The sequence below is a fragment of the Paroedura picta genome, chromosome 2 (genome assembly GCF_049243985.1).
Source record: "Paroedura picta isolate Pp20150507F chromosome 2, Ppicta_v3.0, whole genome shotgun sequence".
In the NCBI taxonomy this organism is placed as follows: Eukaryota; Metazoa; Chordata; class Lepidosauria; order Squamata; family Gekkonidae; genus Paroedura; species Paroedura picta.
This window is the reverse complement of record NC_135370.1, coordinates 160,253,328-160,274,219: the sequence shown is the minus strand read 5'-3', so window position 1 is coordinate 160,274,219 and position 20,892 is coordinate 160,253,328. Positions and strand designations below refer to the sequence as shown.

Sequence of the window (20,892 nt, the reverse complement as noted above, 5' to 3'; positions counted from 1 at the left end):
GCCAAAGTGGCTGTCAAAGGACATGATATCAGGTGGCGAAGACCTGTTGTGAAAGGGGGATATCAGGGAGGCTGTCTTCCATTAGCACAACTCTGGTCACACTGCTGAGGATCCTCAACCCCCTGTTTCCTTTCCAGGCACATTGAGCTGAAGAACTTCACAATGATATTTTATAATAATTCATTTAATATTTCTTATTCATACACTGTCAGTAAAACTGACACTACATTGTCTGGCTTGCTAGAATGACTATTCCGTCAGTTTTTCTGCATAGTGAAGAAAGCTGATATTTGGGCTGGATTGACCTTAACACGTGTTGTCCAACTCGTGGTGGGGCCCAGTCCTGAATAGAGCCTTGGGAGCTGTAGTTGTTACTGTTTTGGGAAAGCTACTGGAAGCTGGTTGGAGCAAAAACCAGGCTGAAGAGGAGGATGCGGATTGCTTTAGAATTCCACCTAGGCTGACTCATCTTTAGGATGCTTTGGGCTGATCCTGCGTTGAGCAGGGGGTTGGACTAGATGACATGTATGGCCCCTACCAACTCTATGATTCTGTGATCTTGCAGCAGACGTGTGAGCCAGTTGGTGCTAAATCAGTGAAAACATTCCCTAAAACTAAAGGGTCAAGTAGATAAGTCCATAAAGGACAGGAATATACTTAGACAGATACACTTATTTCGGTCAACGACCAGTACAGAATACAAAACAGTAAAACACTATATAAGGTTGATTAAAAGTTCCAAAATACTTCATAAATCCGTCCTAACCCTTATACATATTTAGCCAGGCACTTCTACATTTAATTGCTAATCTTGCATATTTGGCAATAATATGGGATAAATTCTTATTTTTATCCGAAAGGAGTTCCTTTAATTTGGCTTGTCTAGAAGTAGCCCTTAAGTCAGTAAAGATGGACTACAGTAATTCCTGACACAATTGGTTATAAATACAGCAATCACAAATCACATGTTCAGTGTTCTCAATGTTACCATCCTGCCATAAACAAGTACGTTCCTGGGGGACAGGAATATACTTCTGCACTACCCTCCATGTTTCCATTTATTTGGCCCCCAATACTACAATTTCAAGAGGTATTCTTTCCTTACACAAAAGTCCTACAACTAATAATAGAAGGCAGGAGAAGAACTTTTCATTGATAGTTTATAGCCTTGATGTAGCGTTTTTGTATTTCTTGCACGATCTCTTCATTTGCAAAGTGGGGTGAGGTCTACCTGTCTGACCGCGAAAGCATTGAAGGGAGGATCCATGGGTAAGCCAGCCTTTTTTAGTGTGTCCTAGCAGTGTTAATTGTTTCAGATCTAAATTACTCATTAGTTTCTTTGTCTTCTTGAGAGGATTGTTATAAGGAAAGTTCATTACCTGAGACGGTAAAGGTAGATGAGGCATGCATTCTTTAATTATGAAGTATATTGCTTAAGTCCTTGGGGCTGAAATATTTAAATTTGTTTGTTTTGATCTTGACTGTCAGCACCATAGGACGAGCAACTGCTAATTGCCAGTTTGGAATGTCTAGCAAGTGTCTAATAGTAATTTGTGTTCAGTGTAGCAGAGCTTTCTTCTGGGGAACATCTTCCAAATCCCCTTTTTTTCTTGGCATTTTTGTTACTTTGAGACTCTCCTTGATATCCTTTTATGCAAATAGCCTTATGGAACACTGCATTCGTGCATTTATTATTTTGCCAGAAAACTGGATACAGTTCAAGATACTTTCATAAAATATAATCGACTCAGATACTTCAGCTGAAGGAAACATTCTTTGTCCTGCCTTGCAAATCAGTTCAAGGTTGGCTAGGTTTACAGAATAACTGTATAGAAACATTCAGCTTAGACATTTTAAAAGATTGGCTTTCCAGGAAGATAGCAATACTCTTGTTCTGGTGAAAGGAGCAAAGACAGTTGCATTACTCTTTAAGCACGTTTGCTTAGTTACTCTTAGCATGTTTGCAAGCTAAACTATGGCGTAAGATTTTGTGATCCAAATCCTGTTTATAATGTGTCGGCTGAAGTCAGCCGTAAGTCATAGAATGTCATATTATTTAAAAGTGATCATTGTAATATTAAACAGAGTATAGAATTCACGTTGGTTCCACTATTATCTATTATGGCCTCTGGCAAACGACCTGCACACAGAAATTGGAACATGAATGGCCACAAGTTGGAACAGGTGACCTGCTATAAATATTTAGGGTTGGTTGTACAGGCCTCGGGGTCAAAGTTTGTCCATAGCAACTATGTTGCTAATTTAGGTGAAAGATCAGCCCATTCTATAATCAGCTTTCTTCAGACAAAGGGAGCTCATTTTGTCTTCACCACCCTTAAATTATTTCAAGCAAAAGTAATAGCCCAGATGCTTTATGGAACATTCTTAGGTCCACCAATTTCTAGGTTTTTTATCCATCGATTGAGCACAAAGTCCCTTAGAGCAGTTCTCCAACTCCCAAAATGTGTGCCTAACTCATTGATCTGTCTAGAAACTTGTATGGTAAAACTGATACCTTTAAATCAAAGTGGATCAAGGCCATTGAATGCAAACTAAATAGCCTAGGCTTTTCACCCTTAGGAGTACTACGTTTAGGCCATGATCAAGCTAGACAAAATATAAATCAAAGGCTCAAAAATATTGAGTGACAAAAAAAACCCTTTCTAGCTCCCCTCCTTAACACCTGCTCCCTATCTCTGTCTGTTGGAAATATCACAAAAAGGCATACACACTTGCCAGATTCTCCTCTGCTATTCTAGAAGGAAAATTTAATAAGATCCCTATGGAGAAGAGTATCTGTCCATGTAACACTAAGGAACTGGAAACCATTAACCATGTATTCTTCAGAAGCCCTTTTTATAGGGAACCTTGTGCCGGGATTATTGAACCTCTGATTAGAGATATTAATGTTGAGGAGGAAGAGGATAGGATTTAAAAGCTCCTAATGGGAGATAATACCACTACCACCTTCCAGGTTGAAAAGTACTATGCAATTTTAATTAAGTTCAGACAACTAAGTATAGTTGCTGTATAGTTTTTACCTTTTGGCTGATCTGTTTTATTAACCATTAATTTTTATCTAAGCTTACTGTTTTATAGTTTTCCATTATGGCTGGCAATTGCTGTAATAAAATTTGATTGATTTGACTGTTATCAATGCTAGGCAGGTGTTCAACGAATGTCATTTGGGTTTGTTAACTCTTGAGGGATTCAGCTAGGAGTTAATTTTGCCCATTGACTTCAGTTATAAGATGATAGAATAATAGAATCATGGAGTTGGAAGGGGACATACAGGCTATCTAGTCCAACCCCCTGCTCAAGGCAGGTTCAGCCTAAAGCATCCAGGATAAGGATCTGTCCAGCCACTGCTTGAAGACCACCAGTGAGGGGAGTTCACCATCTCCTTAGGTAGTTGATTCCACTGCTAAACTACTCTATATGAATTGTTTTCCTGATATCTAGTTTAAACCCATTACTGTCATTCCTGTCTTCTGCTGCCAACAGGAACCTTTTCCTGCCCTCCTTTAAGTGACAGCCTTTCAAATACTTAAAGACAGCAATCTTTTGACAGCCTTTCTGATACCTGAAGACAGCGATCATATCCTCTCTCCACCTCCTGTTCTCCAGACTGAATATTCCCAAGTCCCTCAGCCTTTCCTCATAGGCCCCGGATCATTCTCATTGTTCTCCTCTGAACCCTCCTCCTCTTTTTTACCTTTTGCTACCCCTCCAGTACATCATGCTCTCTCTCTCATACTGTCCTTCCCCTTTAGACCTTATGGGTTAACAGTCATGAAGATTCTTGAAATCAGTTTTGTGGTTCATTTACCTTAAAAGTTTAAGAGGCTAGCAGAGTCATGGTAATGAAGATAGAGGGGTAAATGCCTCTTAAAGTAATTTACTCATAAGTGTCTCTGCCTTGAGTAAATCAGTAGTTTTCTGACAGGATGGAATAGCTCATTCCAATGGTTCCCAACCTTACTGAAACGGAGGGCAGCACTTCTAAGACTTTAAGAACTTGTATTTGCTGCCTTAGAGGCAGCTGTTTCTGAATGGACAGAGGTGAAGTCAATGAATCATTGCTTCTTCTGAATCATTGCTTCTTCTTCTCCAGAGAGATGGGGAAAAGCTTTTGTATTGCAGAAATAAGGGAATACCAGGAAACATGTTGGTGGGCCTTATGTGGGGGAACACAGGCTCAAGCCAAGAGAAGCTTTTAGTGTAGCGAATAATCTATTTCAGGGGTGTGCAAACTGTGGCCCTCCAGTTGTCCATTGACTACAATTCCCATGAGCCCCTGCCAGCAAATGCATTTGCTGTTTTGGTTTCTACCCCTGATAATCAGGGTTTGTCTTATAAAACAAATGGAGTTGACAGAGAAAAAAACCATGTATGCAGGCTGAACAAGTAAGAATATTCTTCCTTAACAATTCTGCAGGAGGAAGAATCCTCAAAAATATTACCATGCAGTGATTTTGCGAAAGGAAGACGGTATGGTCAAGTCCATGCCGCAGCCAAAATTCTTGCAATTATGTGGAAGATTATATTTATGCTTTGGAATGTGGCTACTGTAGGGACATGCTGCCACAAGAATTCATTCCCACTTGCCAAAACACGATCTAAAGAATTGTACTGCCTGATTAATTCCAGAGCGTTACTCAGTTCTTTTATATAAGGGTCTCTGGTGCAGTTTCTCATCTTCAGTCTCCGAGAAGCCTCCACAGAAGAATTATACAAACCATATACCTGAAAGGTACAGCTGCATACAGAGTTATACCTCCCACTTTTGTGGCATCACAGCTGCTCACAGTGTGTTGTTGTTAGTTGAGGAATTAATGCTCATAACACCTTGGATTTGTCTAGGTATTAATTGGGACTTCTAGTGTGCTGGAGATGAATCACAGGTTGTTGTTTGTTTTTTAATTGAAGCTATACGCAGGCTAACACTTCCATCCTGAGCAAAGTTTCATTTTTCTAAGCCCCTAGAAGTCAGTGGGTTTAGAAGGATGTTGCTTTGCTTAGAATGGCACTCTAGGCATCTTTCAGAAGATTTAAAGATTCTTCGGTCTAAAAAATTAAGGCGTGATAAAAAATATATTTTAAAAAAAACAAGAATAGTCTGCATACCGTGTGTGTGTGTGTGTGTGTGTGTGTGAGGGGGGGGCTGGGCAAATCTGTTACTCTGCCTGTGTAACCAAAACTTAGTTCCTTAAATGTCACCAAATCAAGGATCTTTCCAGGGCCAAGCCCCAGAGGGCTGTGAACACTTTTGGATGCCTAGGAGCCACTATCAAATATTTAGCTGCCTGCGCAAATTCAGTGATAAAAGGATACATGGGTAAATTTGTCCAGCTACAGCCTATGAATTAGTTCATGTGCATGTTGGTGACTTTATCTATCAAAAATACAACATAAAGGTGCTTTCCCCCCCCCTTCAGAATACAACAAGTTCTCATTCTGGCCTTGTATTTTACGTCCTTCCAACACAGTTCCATGAATATAGGGGAACACATTACTGGACACACCTTGCCATCGTCCTGCCCATATATATTGAAGTCAAAAGACATTAGTCATGTTATCTTTTTTTCTTTCTCTTTCATCTGTACGTATGCACATTTGCAAATGTGCATGGGAACACATGGGTGCATGTGTCAAAATAGCGGCTTCTTGTTTAATAGGAGCAATGTCTAGAACTTGAACTCCAGAAGCTGGAATGCAGGCACAAACCTTTATAGCTGAGGACCTCAAATGGTGCCTGAGGGCAAAATTGTGCCTGCTAAGGCTTTTCCAAGTGCCCATGTATTTTTTGAAAGTGGCTGGGACCAGTTGGGTTTGTTGCTCAGCAGGGTTTCCCGTTCGCCACCGGAGATCTGAGCAACTGGGTAGATTAAAATAACATTTTTTTATAGTGGCCGCTACCACCACAGTGTTGGTTTCATTCACAGTGTATTTTTTTTTAAATCTCTCTCGCTAAATCATCCCTCCTCTTCTTTCCCCCACACTTATTCTTCATGTGTGTGTGGCTCCACCCCTTGTAGCAGTGGTTGTGCCCTTTGTCAAAATTCCAAAGGCACTCACAGACGCAAAAAGATTGTGGACCCCTGTTCTAGATTTGTGGCTCAGACTTTTGGGAGCTGGGCCTTTGGGGGTTTTTTTTATTTGTTTGTTTTGCTTTTTGTTTCCTTTTTACATTTTACTTTTAAACAGTAATGTTTACAACAAAGAGAAATGTGTATGCATATATCCTGTAAATCCTACATGCTAAATGGAACATCAGCATGAAACATACTTCCAGCTAAGCTTGCTGGGTCCCCCACTATAGCCCAGTGACTGGAACAGACAAAATGCTCAGCACGACAATATCTAGCCCTGCTCCTAAAGCTCCCCAAGTCACAGCTCAGTTCCTCAAATATATGGAAGGAAATCAACCTGGGTAGTCTATTGAAAAACCCAGCAGTTATATGATGGAACACCCGGGGTAGTCTTGCCAGGGATCAGCAGCTTCCGTTTACAAATCAATGAAGGTGAAATCAGTGGTTGCAGACAGCTGAGAGGTTTCCTGGTGGATGTGGATAAATGACCAGGGTTCTCTCCACTCAAGGGGGATACCTCTGGGTTACATATCACCTCTAAAGTAGAAGGTGCAGGGAGATTGGTGTAACTCCCTTGTGAGGCAGTTACAGGTGAACAGTGCATATCCTGTAAAGCTGTGGAGAGAATTGGAATACCCTTCTCCAGGAAACCACTAGACATTGGGAGTGCTGGATCTTCTATTCTGAATTGTTCACTTGACTCCAGACATTGGGGTTTGAGGATACCGTCAGCATAGTGGTAGATTCCCAGGGGGCGGGGAAGCATGTTGAGGCTGAAAGTTACTGTGACTCGTGAATGTTGTTAGCCTTTAAGGTGCCAATGGATTTGTGTTTCATTTTGCCTCCTACTAACATGGCTACCCCTTTTTGACCACCAGCTCTGGACAGGTATAGATTGCACCTCTGGTTGCAAGCTGCTGGCCAGCCTGTTTTCCGTTATGTCCTCGTGACTGGGTCCAAAGTCCCTGAGAAGAACAGTATCAGAACCGTGCTCTCCAAAGAGAGCCAGCTTGGTGTGGTGGTTAAGACCAACAACTTCTAATTTGGCGAGCCAGGTTTGGTTCCCGCTCTTCCACATGCAGCCAGCTGGGTTACCTTGGGCTCCTTATAGCACTGAGAAAGCTGTTCTGACTGAGCAGTAATATCAGGGCTCTGTCAGCCTCACCCACCTCACAGAGTGTCTGTTGTGGGGAGAGGAAAGGGAAGGCGACTATAAACCACTTTGAGACTCAGGTAGAGAAAAGCGGCATATAACAGCCAACTCTCCTTCTCCTCTCCTTCTCCTTCCCCTCCTCTAGGGTCTATTGCTCCTATTTTAGATGCATTCAGTCATGCTTAATTTTCCCAGGGAAAACTGCTTGCTTGATCTGTGTTATGACTCAAGTATATTTTGAGATAATCCAGTCACCGCCTTAGGTTGTCATTAGCCAGCATGAGCATTGAGTCGCAAAAAGCAAATGAAAATGGGCTGGAATTACCTGGAATGCTCTGTTTTACCTGTAGCTTTTTTGGCACAATTAATTAGATCCATCAAGCCGTTCATGGACTACGCCAACGAGAATTCAGAGCTTTCCAAGACAGCAAGATAAAACTTAAGGGATACTTGCCTGTTGAATTTGACCTCTTGCTTTTTCTTGTGCATGTCTTTCCTACTCCATTCCCTCCTAGTTTGGATACGGGCCTATAAGCCAGCAGAGGAGCAAACTTTTCTTTGAAACATTTTCACTGCTGTCTGAGAAACCCTCTGTTACATTTCTTACGACATTAATTGCACTCTCATTCTTTCAGCCAAGATTAGTCCATAACTAACATCGTTCATGGATATATTGACAGTGCTGTCCAAAGAAGAGTTGACCCTTTCTAAGTTCATTAAAGTCACTGGGCTTACAAGGATGTAATTTTGCTTAGGACTGCACTGTTAGTTGGTTGCTGTCTCAGTTAATTGACTTTTGGGAGGGGATCATTATTGTATTGCTCAGCAGCTGGAAATTAATTGAGTTCGTTCTTAGCCATCCATTTTCCAACAGCTAAAATTGCATTATTTGCAGTACACATGAAGCTATTGCCTTATATTGATCCAGTAAGGTCAGCATTAGACGGGCAGCAGCTTTCCAGGGCTTCAGGTTGACATCTTTCACATCATATCATGTCCTTTTAACCAGAAATGCTGGGGATTGAACCTGGGATCTTATGCACACAGGGCAGAAGCTTTTCGACCATGGCCCCTGGTCCGTGGGCCCCATTCATCTGAATGGGACGTGTAGTGAACTGTGGCCAGGATCGAAAGAGGTGCTTACTCCACTTCCACCTGCAGGCAGTTTTGCCTTCTGGCTGCAACTCCTCAGGCTCTGGATAGTCCTTCAGGTGAAACTTGGGTGGGGATTACCTGTATATATTTCAAGTTTTATACTAATAGCCAAGCCAGGCTCTTAATCGTGTATGTAGGGGCTTTGGGGCACGGTGATGTTTTGTTCAACACAGCTGTTGGAACTCTTAATGCTCTGGCAATTTGTTTGACTGACCCACCCATATTGGTGCCAATGCTCATGTACTTTGACATGTGGTAGTTTCAAGCTCTTTTCTGGAAGAGACACCCCTGCCATCAACCATTGCGCATAGACGGTGCAATAGGGCAAGGAAAGCTGCTGTTGCTGTGCATCCTGCTCAAGATGGGGAGCATCTATCAGGAATGATGTTAGAGATCTTGCCCTTCACTGGTGGATCCCAACAGCCTCCTCCTACAGTCTCTTAGATATTTTTGCCCCTTGCCCTGAATCAACGTTCTTCTGGAGTTTTTTTAAGCAGCCATTGTGGGAGGGGGAGGATGACACTTCTTGGGATCCACTGCCCAAAGCAACTATTTCTCATTGATTGGTGCCCTATTTTAAGCTGGAAGGTACTACTTATCCAGCCAAAGACACTTTCTTCTACAACTGAAGAGCCAGGGAAGTTGGGGGAAGGCTTCAGTCCTTGCTTTGAAAGATAATGGCCATTGTTCCCATGATTAAACTACCCTGTCAAGTCACAAGGGTTAACAGGTCTTCCCTGGCCACCAGCAGGAGATGATTGGGGCGGGGGGGGGGCATTCCACCAACTCATGGTTGGGAAACTACTGGAAATTCGGAGGTAGACCCTGAGGGGGACACGAACCTCCATGGGGTACAGTGCCATATAGTTCACCCTCCAAATAATCCATATTCTCCAGGGGAGCTATAGTTGGGAGATTAGCTGGTATTCGGAGGGGGGGAGTGATCCTTGGGTCCTACCTGGAAGTCGGCATCCCTGCTGTATCTGATGAAGGGAGCTTTGACCCCTGGAAATCTTCTTGCTCTTTAAGGTGCTTGTTGTTGTTATGTGCGAAGTCGTGTCCGACCTATCGCGACCCCATGGACAATGATCCTCCAGGCCTTCCTGTCCTCTACCATTCCCCGGAGTCCATTTAAGTTTGCACCTACTGCTTCAGTGACTCCATCCAGCCACCTCATTCTCTGTCGTCCCCTTCTTCTTTTGCCCTCGATCGCTCCCAGCATTAGGCTCTTCTCCAGGGAGTCTTTCCTTCTCATGAGGTGGCCAAAGTATTTGAGTTTCATCTTCAGGATCTGGCCTTCTAAGGAGCAGTCAGGGTTGATCTCCTCTAGGACTGACCGGTTTGTTCGCCTTGCAGTCCAAGGGACTCGCAAGAGTCTTCTCCAGCACCAGAGTTCAAAAGCCTCAATTCTTTGACGCTCGGCCTTCCTTATGGTCCAACTTTCGCAGCCATACATTGCAACTGGGAATACCATAGCCTTGACTAAACGCACTTTTGTTGGCAGGGTGATGTCTCTGCTTTTTAGGATGCTGTCTAGATTTGCCATAGCTTTCCTCCCCAGGAGCAAGCGTCTTTTAATTTCTTTGCTGCAGTCCCCATCTGCAGTGATCTTGGAGCCCAGGAAAATAAAATCTGTCACTATCTCCATTTCTTCCCCATCTATTTGCCAGGAATTGAGAGGGCCGGATGCCATGATCTTTGTTTTCTTGATGTTGAGTTTCAAGCCAACTTTTGCACTCTCCTCCTTCACCCGCATCAACAGGCTCTTTAGTTCCTCTTCACTTTCTGCCATTAGAGTGGTATCATCTGCATATCTGAGGTTGTTGATATTTCTCCCTGCAATCTTGATCCCAATTTGTGACTCCTCTAATCCCGCATTTCTCATGATGTGCTCTGCATACAAGTTAAATAGGCAAGGCGACAGTATACAGCCTTGCCGAACTCCTTTCTCAATTTTGAACCAGTCAGTGATTCCATGTTCAGTTCTCACTGTTGCTTCTTGACCTGCATATAAATTTCTCAAGAGACAAATAAGATGCTCTGGTATTCCCATCTCTTTAAGAACTTGCCACAATTTGTTGTGCTCCACACAATCAAAGGCTTTAGCATAGTCAATGAAGCAGAAGTAGACGTTCTTCTGGTACTCTCTAGCTTTCTCCATGATCCAGCGTATGTTGGCAATTTGATCTCTAGTTCCCCTGCCTCTTCGAAATCCTGCCTGTACTTCTGGAAGTTCTCGGTCCACATATTGCTGGAGCCTAGCTTGTAGGATTTTGAGCATAACTTTGCTAGCATGAGAAATTAGTGCAATGGTGCGGTAGTTTGAACATTCTTTGGCATTGCCCTTCTTTGGGATTGGAATGTAAACTGACCTTTTCCAATCCTGTGGCCATTGTTGAGTTTTCCAAATTTGCTGGCATATTGAGTGTAGCACTTTTACTGCATCGTCTTTTAAGATTTTGAATAGTTCAACTGGAATGCTGTCACCACCACTAGCTTTATTGTTGCTCAGACTTCCTAAGGCCCATTTGACTTCACATTCCAGGATATCTGGCTCCAGGTCAGTAACTACCCCACTGTGGTCATCAGGGATGTTAAGCTCGCTCTTGTATAGTTGTTCTGTATAATTTTGCCACCTTTGTTTAATCTCTTCTGCTTCTGTGAGGTCCCTACCATTTTGGTCCCTTATCATACCCAACTTTGCATGAAAGGTTCTCTTCATATCTCCAATTTTCTTGAAAAGATCTCTGGTCCTCCCCATTCTATTGTTTTCTTCTATTTGTTTGCACTGTTCATTTAAGAAGGCATTCTTATCTCTTCTAGCTTTTCTCTGGAATTCTGCATTCAATTGGGTGTATCTTTCTCTTTCTCCCTTGCCTTTCACTTCCCTTCTCTCCTTAGCTATTTGTAAAGCTTCCTCAGACAGCCATTTTGATTTCTTGCATTTCTTTTTCTTTGGGATGGTTTTAGTTGCTACCTCTTGTACAATGTTGCGAACCTCAGTCCATAGTTCTTCAGGCACTCTGTCTATCATATCTAATTCCTTAAATCTATTTGTCACCTCTACTGTGTATTCGTTGGGGATATGATTTAGTTCATACCTGAGTGGCCTAGTGGTTTTCCCTACTTTCTTCAATTTAAGCCTAAATTTTGCAACAAGAAGCTCATGATCTGAACCACAATCAGCTCCTGGTCTTGTTTTTATTGACTGGATAGAACTTTTCCATCTTTGGCTGCAGAGCACATAGTCAATCTGATTTCTGTGTTGACCGTCTGGTGATGTCCATGTGTAGAGTCGTCTCTTGGGTTGTTGGAAAAGAGTGTTTGCTATGACCATTGTATTTTCTTGACAAAATTCTACCAGCCTGTGCCCTGCTTCATTTTGTACTCCAAGGCCAAACTTGCCTGTTATCCCGGTTATCTTTTGGCTTCCTACTTTAGCATTCCAATCCCCCATGATGATAAGCACATCATTTTTTGGCGTTGCTTCTAGAAGGTGTTGTAGGGCTTCATAGAACTGATCAACTTCATCCTCTTCAGCAGCAGTGGTTGGGGCATAGACCTGGATCACTGTGATGTTGAATGGTTTGCCTTGGATTCGAACTGAGATCATTCTGTCATTTTGGGGATTGTATCCCAAGACTGCTTTTCCTACTCTTTTATTGATTATGAAGGCTACTCCATTTCTTCTGCAAGATTCTTGTCCACAGTAGTATACCTGATGGTCATCTGAATTAAATTCACCCATTCCTGTCCATTTTAGTTCACTGATTCCTAAAATGTCGATGTTCAGTCTTCTCATTTCTTGTTTGACCACGTCCAGCTTACCTTGATTCATGGATCTGACGTTCCAGGTTCCTATGGAATAAAAATCTTTACAGCATCGGACTGTCTTTTCGCCACCAGTTACTTCCACAACTGAGCGTCCTTTCGGCTTTGGCCCAGTCGCTTCATTCATTCTGGCGCTACTCGTACTAGCCGTCTGCTCATCCCCAGTAGCATATTGGACACCTTCCGACCTGAGGGGCTCATCTTCCGGCGTCATATCGTTATGCCTATTGGAACTGTCCATAGAGTTTTCATGGCAAAGATACTGGAGTGGTTTGCCATTTCCTTCTCCAGTGGATCACCTTTTGTCAGAGCTCTCAGCTATGACCTGTCCGTCTTGGGTGGCCCTGCACGGTATAGCTCATAGCTTCACTGAACTACGCAAGCCCCCTTGCCACAACAAGGCAGCGATCCTTGAAGGGGGTTTAAGGTGCTACTGGAGTCTAATCTTTAGCTTCTCTGTTACTACTGTCAGTATTGTGGCTCTTTCTACAGTGCAAGAAGGCAGGTCCCAGTCCCAAAAAGGTTATAGTCCAAAATCAGACAGAATTTAAGCAAACAGAAAAGAAGGGGCTGAGAAGCAAGATTTAAAGAGGGGGGAAATATCCTTTAATTTCAGCTATGCGGGCTTAATTTTGTAGAGGATAGAGGGTCGCAGCAGAGGTTTCGTGGAAGCCTTGGTTATTTCGGTATTTAATCTTCCTTTGCCCTCTTATGCTGTAATTATTTTTATGTAAGAGAAAAATGTAATTTTGTTAAATCAGATTCTGGGCCTGGAAGGGATTTATTTTTGAGGCAGGTAACATGATTTATAATGTTGTTTCTAAATTGGGAATCCCTTCATTCCCCCCCCCCTCTCCCCTGCACACACACATTTTATAGGGCTGAATCTTTACTGGCCAGAGTGACCAAGAAAGGTCATGTCTTGTTTCCAAAGCAATGCTGGTTTGTTTTTAGATTTGCTACTTATTCTTATTTATTTACCAACACAAAAAGTTTCCATAGGCACAACTCTGGCAGATGGCTGACCAGATAACATCAAGGCTGTTGTTTTCTGTAAATTTATGCTCCCCTTTCTCCTTTGCTCTTCCTACTCCCCTTTGGGCTCTCCCCATGTCTATTTATGGGCCAGAACCAAATAAAGCTCCTCTTTGCTGTTGGTGTTTCACTCGGGTGGTGCACGTGATCTGGAAATAATACATGGGAAACAGAAGATACAGACTGATGTAAAATTGTGCTGGGTCTTTGATTTGGGGACAATAAAATCAGAGTCCAGTAGCACCTTTAAGACCAACACAGATTTAATCAAGGCATGAGCTTTCGGGTGCAAGCACCCTTCGTCAGACTATGATCTTCTTACATGACAGGGAATATATAGCAAAAATCAATTCTGTTACATCAGTAGACTGTGTCACAACCAAATACAGCCAATGATAATCCTTTGTCAAAACAGCCAATGAATCCCCTAGAATTCAGTGTACTTTACAAAAACACAGGGAGAGACCAAACTGCCTTTTAGCAGTGATCAAAGGCTCCCACCTCCCCATATGCTGCTTGCTCCATCCGTCTCCATACAACTGTGAAACATTCCTCCCAGGGAATTGCTGGTAACTATCTATCCCAATTCTGCAGGCACCCAAAGAGGGAGCTCCTGTCCAATCTCCATCATTTCCAGTGGCAAGGGAAAAAAGATTCTCTGTTCTCCCCCCGCCCCCATTGGAAACAATGGAGGTTGGATGCAGACAACTTCTTTGGGTGCCCATAGGATTGAACCCCCAGGTCCAATCCTTTTTAGACCGGGGATTCTTTTGAGGAGAGGCTCCCACAGCTATGCATTGCAAATTTGGGGCCTCTTCTTCAAACCCCCATTTTCCCCAGACCAAGGAACAGATAGGCCTGTGAAAAATTTGGTCTCTTTCAACTGCCTGATCTGCGCATGGCCGAATTGCAGCTGAAACCAGGTTCAACCATTCGGCCAAGGCTGAGTCTCAGGCAGTTTAACCTAAGAGGAAGTGCTGTTCAGAATGGATGTTTCCAAAAAGTTGTCCAAATCAACATTCTCGGGTACTTTTCGGATTTTCCAAAACAAATTGTGCGTGCCTACTCGGCAGCACCACCAGCTGGTCAGACCCCAACCTGTACTGTGTGCAGTTCTGGAGGCCTCACTTCAAAAAAGACATGGACATGCTACCAGCACAAGTAAAAAATCTAAACCAGCCTGGCATGTTGTGCACTCTTGCTTGCAGTTCTTTGCCCTTGCCCATGTCCTGCCATGCTGGGTTTCATTCTTGAGCCTTTATACCCTCGACTTGGCAGAAGGCAGGGCTGTCAGTCTAATGACTGGCCTTCCTGAAGAGGTCCAGAAGACTCCCACACTTCTGTCATTCTACAGCCTATCAAGGGACTTATTGAAGGGTAATAGAAGTTCTCCCCCAGAGGCGGAAGACATCTTGGTTCTGGGAGGCACCTCTGGGTGAACCAAGATGTCTTTCTGTACCTCTGGGGAGAAGGACCTCTCACAGGTAAGACCACTGGTCGAATACTACAAAGGAGTGGTTCAGAAAGGTGCTTCAGAAGAAGAAAGGGACTGTGGACAATACCACTGTGTTTAGAATGTATGTACTTTCCTGCTGTCACTGCTTCTACTGATGCGTGCCATTTTTCTCCATTGGAGCAGCATTCCGTATCATGTCTAATGTTTTGTGATTGCATCTAGTTACACAGTGTAATCTGCTTTGACTCTCAGTAATACAGTAAATAAAAATAAATCTATTGGAAGACGTGTTCTGCCCCTCCAGTGAAGACTGTCCTCTGGGACTTTGTTCTGCATTGTTCTAATCAGGCACAAGAAGTATGGCTTAAGAGTGTGATGGTATCTCCAACTGAAAGATGACTGTTTAAATATTCCATTTCACATATTCTGTGCCTGTGTTTTAGTCTGAAGGAGTGAGTCATATCTGAGAATCTAGACTTTGTTTTTCTTTTTAAATCGGAAGCAAACAAACCCAGGTCCCTAAAGCAAGAGATATTATAGCCAGCTTGGTGTAGTGGTTAGGAGTGCCAACTTCTAGTCTGGTGAGCCAGGTTTGATTCCCTGCTCCCCTACAAGCAGCCAGCTGGGTGACCTTGGGCTCGCCACGGCGCTGATAAAGCTGTTCTGACCGAGCAGTAATATCAGGGCTCTCTCAGCTTCACCTCCCTCACAGGGTGTCTGTTGTGGGGAGAGGAAAGGGATGGCGATTGGAAGCTGCTTAGATGCTTTCTGGTAGTGAAAGGTGGCATATAAGAACCAACTCTTCTTCTTTTGCTTCAGAAAGCAAGAGATATCATACTCCAAATTTCAGGAGAAGACTAAAAGAACCTAGATATATAAGTTGAGGTATGTTTAGCCTAGCCTTTCTCAGCCTTTTTACAGCTGAGAAACCCCTGAAGCATTCTTCAGGCATCAAGGAACTCCAGATGTTGTGCAGTTGTGCAAAATATAGTTGGGAAGCATAGCTGTGTACACACCCATCTGAGGCCCTTCCCACCCCCATCATTGGCCATTTTTGGGAAGTCGACATGACTATATATGATCATATATATATGATCATACCCCCTGATAAACATTTAACAAATTTTAGAAAATGTATAAAAAAATCATTCTCACCCATTCAGGAAACATTTGCAGGGCTATCATGAAACCCTAGTTGTGAAAGCCTGGTTTAGCCTGAAGAGGAAACGACTGATTTGATAGCCATCTTCAGTTATTTGAAAGGCTATCATATCTAGGATGGAGCTGAATTGTTTTCCGTTGCCCCAGAAGGTCAGACAAGAACCAATTGATTGAAATTAAATCAAAATCTGCTAAGCATTAGGAAGAACGTCCTGACATTTGTAGCAGTCCCCCAGTGGCATTGGTTCCCTTGGGAGATGGCAGGCTCTTCTTTGAAGGTTTTTGAGCAGAGGCAACATCTTACAGTGACGTTGATTTAGGCAGATTGTGTGAGAGAGGGCATGAAGGGATGAGCCAATGCTCAGTGCCTGTGTCCATTTCTTACATGCCCATTGCCACTTTGGGGTCAGAAAGGACTTTTCCTCCAGGCCAGGTTGGCCTGGAGGGTTTTTGCCTTCCTCTGGGCAAACACCAGAGGGGCATGGGGGGTGGGGGGAGTAGTTGTAAATTTCCTGCCTTGTGCAGGGGGGTGGACTAGAGCAGCGGTAGTCAACCTGTAGTCCTCCAGATGTCCATGGACTACAATTTCCATGAGCCCCTGCCAGGCTCGTGGGAATTGTAGTCCATGGACATCTGGAGGACTACAGGTTGATTACCCCTGGACTAGAGAGCCTTCCCAGCTCTATGTTGCTGCATATTAGAAAGTCTGTCTTTTTAAAATATTCTGCATTTGAAAAAGCCTCTCCATCAAAAGAATGCTTAGAAGGTCTTGGCAGCTTTGCCTGTTCAGCGAGAATAAACACGAAGGTGCTGCAGGGGAGAAAAAGCAGCCATTTGAGCCTGTGCTTTTTAGGAGTGTAAGAGGTGGACAAAAGACAATTACTTGTTCAGGGACTGTTGCCCACCACCCCTCCCCTTACTTCTCCAATTGGTTGGCTTCAAAGGGGCATCCCCCTCATTTTCAGTAGCAAAAAGTGAAACTCTTAATCATGTTCTTCTTAAGCAGAAAAACACAATTCCAACCAGAGGAGGGCCAAGGGGGGGGGGGGAGCTTTTCATGCCGTGAAAGAACTTGGGTACATTAAAGAAAATTGTAAGTGTGCAGGCCAGCTGACAGACGCATTTCCAGCAGATTCATTATTCATGGAGATTGAAGAAACAGGTGCTTGGGACAGGATGTTCTTTCAGCGACAAAATAATTGCCTGGGAATAAATACATCCTATTACATAGGATTGGGAGCAGCGGGGAGGGGAAAGGGAGAACAGATTATTCCTTTAGGGAACCAAACAGGCTTCTGCAAGCATATGGATTAGGGCAGTCACATGGTTAAAGCTATGCTAGCTGCTTGTTAAAGCTTTAGTTGATTGATTGGTCTATAAATTTGCATAGGAATAATTGGTTCTTAATGTGGGGGAAGGCATATGTCCTTTGATATGAGACAACATAGGTACTGTCTTAGAATAGGCACCCCCTCCTCTATGTGGGAAGGAGGGAATTCCTCTTCTAAGCTACTACCATGCCTTCCCTGGTTTTGGTAAGTATTTAAAAAAATTAAGATCTCTGCCTAGTTAATTAATTATTACTGTTATTTATTACTGTTATTTATTATGGACCGCCCTCTCCAATCAGGCTCAGGGCAATGCACATCAGGCAATACAAAATACTAATTAAAACAATGAAAACATTTTTAAAATATCTTGGGTGCTCTGTTAGAATTAATTTCTTGTTCCTATCTCTGATCAATATCTGTGGAGGGGAAACTGAAGGGGGGGGGCACATCATTTTATTTACTTGCCTATGGCCTCAACCTTATGCTTGGTGGAATAGTGCCATATTGCAGACCCTGCAGGACTTTGATAGCTCCGTTGGAGCCCGAGTTTCTGCCGGCTATGTATTCAACCAGGCTGGAGCCAAAGCAGAAAAGGCCCTGGCCCTGGTCAAGGTCAGACACTCTTCTTTTGGGGAGGGACCACCAACATATTAGCATCCAAAGATCTTTAAGTTCTTCTGGAGGCATTAAAGGTTCCTTGTTGATGGATCAGAATGTTTTGAAAGCAAATTAACCAGTTAATCAGCTCGGAGGTGCTGCAGTTTGTTGTCAGTTGATCTTCTCCATTGCGTGGTCTTTTGAATAAATGTCTGCTTTTGCCACATGCAGTTTTCTGAAGCTATCACTGTAATGATTATCTTAATAACACAATGTGGTCTCTGTTGTCTTAATCCTTGTGCCATTTTCTCAATGTATTATTTTTATACATAAGGAGTGAGAAGGAATACAGGCTAGAGCAGGAGTAGTCAAACTGCAGCGCTCCAGATGTCCACAGACTACAATTCCCATGAGCCCCTGCCAGCGAACGCTGCCTCCCTGCCTATGCCTCCAAAAGAGCTCTGCGCTCCACCGCTACCAACCGGCTAGTGGTCCCTGGCCCTAAAGAAGTCCGCCTGGCCTCAACCAGGGCCAGAGCATTTTCTGTTCTGGCCCCCACCTGGTGGAATGAGCTCCTGGAGGAGATCAGGGCCCTGACGGAGCTTAAACAGTTCCGCAGGGCCTGCAAAAGGGAGCTTTTCCGCCAGGCATTTGGTTGAGACCAGGCATAACCAACAGTGACTGAAGGGCCCCTGCTCCCCCCTTGCACTGTTGCATTGCTTGTACTATTATATTGTTTATTGTTATACTGTTACAGCCATTGTTATTAATATTATTGTATGGTTATTAATATAGATTGTTTCATGTATTGTTCATATGTTCTATGTAAACTGCCCTGAGCCTCCGGGGAGGGTGGTATATAAATAAAATAAATAAAGTAAATAAAATAAAATAATAACATATAAATAGCTATAACATTAATGCTACTAACTGATAATTGTAACAGTGCAACAGTGCAAACAGGTCCAGAAGCACAATGCATTGATGGATTTCTGGGAGAGAGGGAACACAGGGGCCCTTCAGATGTTGTTGGTTATGCCTGGTCTCGACCAAATGCCTGGTGGAAGAGCTCCTTTTAGCAGGCCCCGCGGAACTGTTTCAGCTTCATGGAGAGAAGTTCCAGCGTATCCTTCTGTGTGACGGAAAAAGGTTTTTTGTTTGGGTCTGAAGGAACACTCAGTCACCGAAGACACCACCCGCAATCTGAATTCCAGACTTCCTCAGTAAGCACCAGGCTCTGGAGCTAATGTTTCTTGTTATACAAGCTCTGCAACGCAGTTAAAGGTTTTGAACCCCATTTTTTTTATTTTTAATACCAATGTTTTTGGGAGGGAAACGTTCAGAGCTCTCTTCTATAGATGATATCATTCATGAGGTTTAAAAAAAAATGTTTTCCCTCATCTCTGCGCAGTGTTACAGCACAGCAGCTGCTGCCTAAAGCATTCCAGTTATATCACTTTACCTTGCACTTTGACCATAAATAGGGGCCAGCCCCAGTATTCTGATAGGAAAGAGCGTTGCCAATTTTTCTAGAAAGGCAGGCAAGATCTTCACTGAGATAATACTGGAAACAAAGTCATCTCCTATTTTCTAGTACTAAATTCCTGGTTCTCAAAACAGTCTAAAAGCAAAATAAACTGAAGTGTAGAAAAGGGATATTAAATAACTCGGGTGAAAAGGAAATAGATTGTCTAATAAATCAAAGCCTATTTTATACAAGGCGTACAGGCAGTGGCAAGAAGTGTTTAGGTTTGTTGGATGTAGCTGTGAGGTGTTTATTTTTTTTTCACTGAAAAGTAGCCAGAATGTTAGCTATCTTTTTGGTTTACCTTTTTAAAAAAGAAGAGTTGCTTTTTATACCTTGCTTTTTACTCCCTGAAGGCATCTCAGAGGCTTACAATTGTCTTCTCTTCCTCTTCCTACAACATACACCCTGATCTTTACTGCACCTGAGGCTCCACAATGAGCTGCAGGCTGGAGCTTGAGCCGGGACAGGTAGCCCCGCCTCTTCCTGCTCCCGCATGAGGGAGCATTTGGCCTGCTGCACCTTGCCTGCCCCATATTTGTATTCCTGCATGGGAACCAGGGTGGCGAGGTTCCACCACACTGCAGGACAGCATAGGCCAGTTGGGTTTTTTATTTTTAATAATGTGCTATTGTTTTACAATGCAATACTGCATTCTTAAAAAAAACAAAAAAAGGATTCATGCCCAAGTGGCAGAGCTGCCTCGGGCATTTTTTGTTCCTTCCGGGGAGCCATACTTGTCACTGTAGGGGGGGGGGGGTGCCTGGCCTGGACTATCCGACTCTTCCCTTCCGGATGGCCCAGGCCCAACATAGGCCTTGTTGCTGCCTGAAGCAAAAAAGGGAACATGGATATACCCGTGTTCTTTTGCCCCAGGGCAACTGTAGGCCTGAGTTGGGGCAGGGCTGGGATGGCCCTGACCCGGTGCTGATGCCGAGCGGAACCAGAAATTTTCCCCGCCACCAGACGAGCATTGAGTTGGGGCAAATTCCTGGTGCAAAAATGGTCCCTGTGAGGTAACTGGAGCTGAGAGAGAGAGAGGACTGCTCTGTGAGAATAGCTCTATCAGGACTGTGACTAGCCCAAGATCACCCAGTTGGCTGCATGAGGAGGAGCGGGGAATCAACCTGAGCTCCCCAGATTAGAAGCTGCTACTTTTAACCACGACATCAAGCAGGCTCTGTTGCTGTTGAAATGTTCTTGGTAGTCAAGCATAAATCCAGATGCACTAGACCTTCAGGAAGTGAGTTCCAGGACCGCTGCCTGTCAGTCTGAAGTAGAAGTTCAGTCCTCCCACACTGAGCTTTCTTAATCCAATAAGTGGCTTATAAATGTGGAGGTTTCGAGCGAACCCTGTTTACATGTAGCTTCTCCTCCCCGCAGATCTGAAGCTTAGGTTCTTTGGTATAAAATAACCGGTCCTCCATAAATTTATCTCCTTGTTATTTAGATTAAAAAATGAATACACTATGGCTGGGCCTAGAGGTTGGTGGTGCTTGGCTTTTGTGGAGGGCCCTGACCAATTAAACCAGGCCCACCTACTAGAAACCAGAATA

The 20,892-nt window shown here is 43.5% G+C and overlaps 1 protein-coding gene across 2 annotated transcripts in view; it reads left to right on the top strand.

The window, feature by feature from the left end:
* ITPK1 (inositol-tetrakisphosphate 1-kinase) overlaps positions 1–20,892 on the top strand; it is a 166,879-nt gene that overhangs the window by 121,356 nt on the left and 24,631 nt on the right. The window lies entirely within an intron of this gene.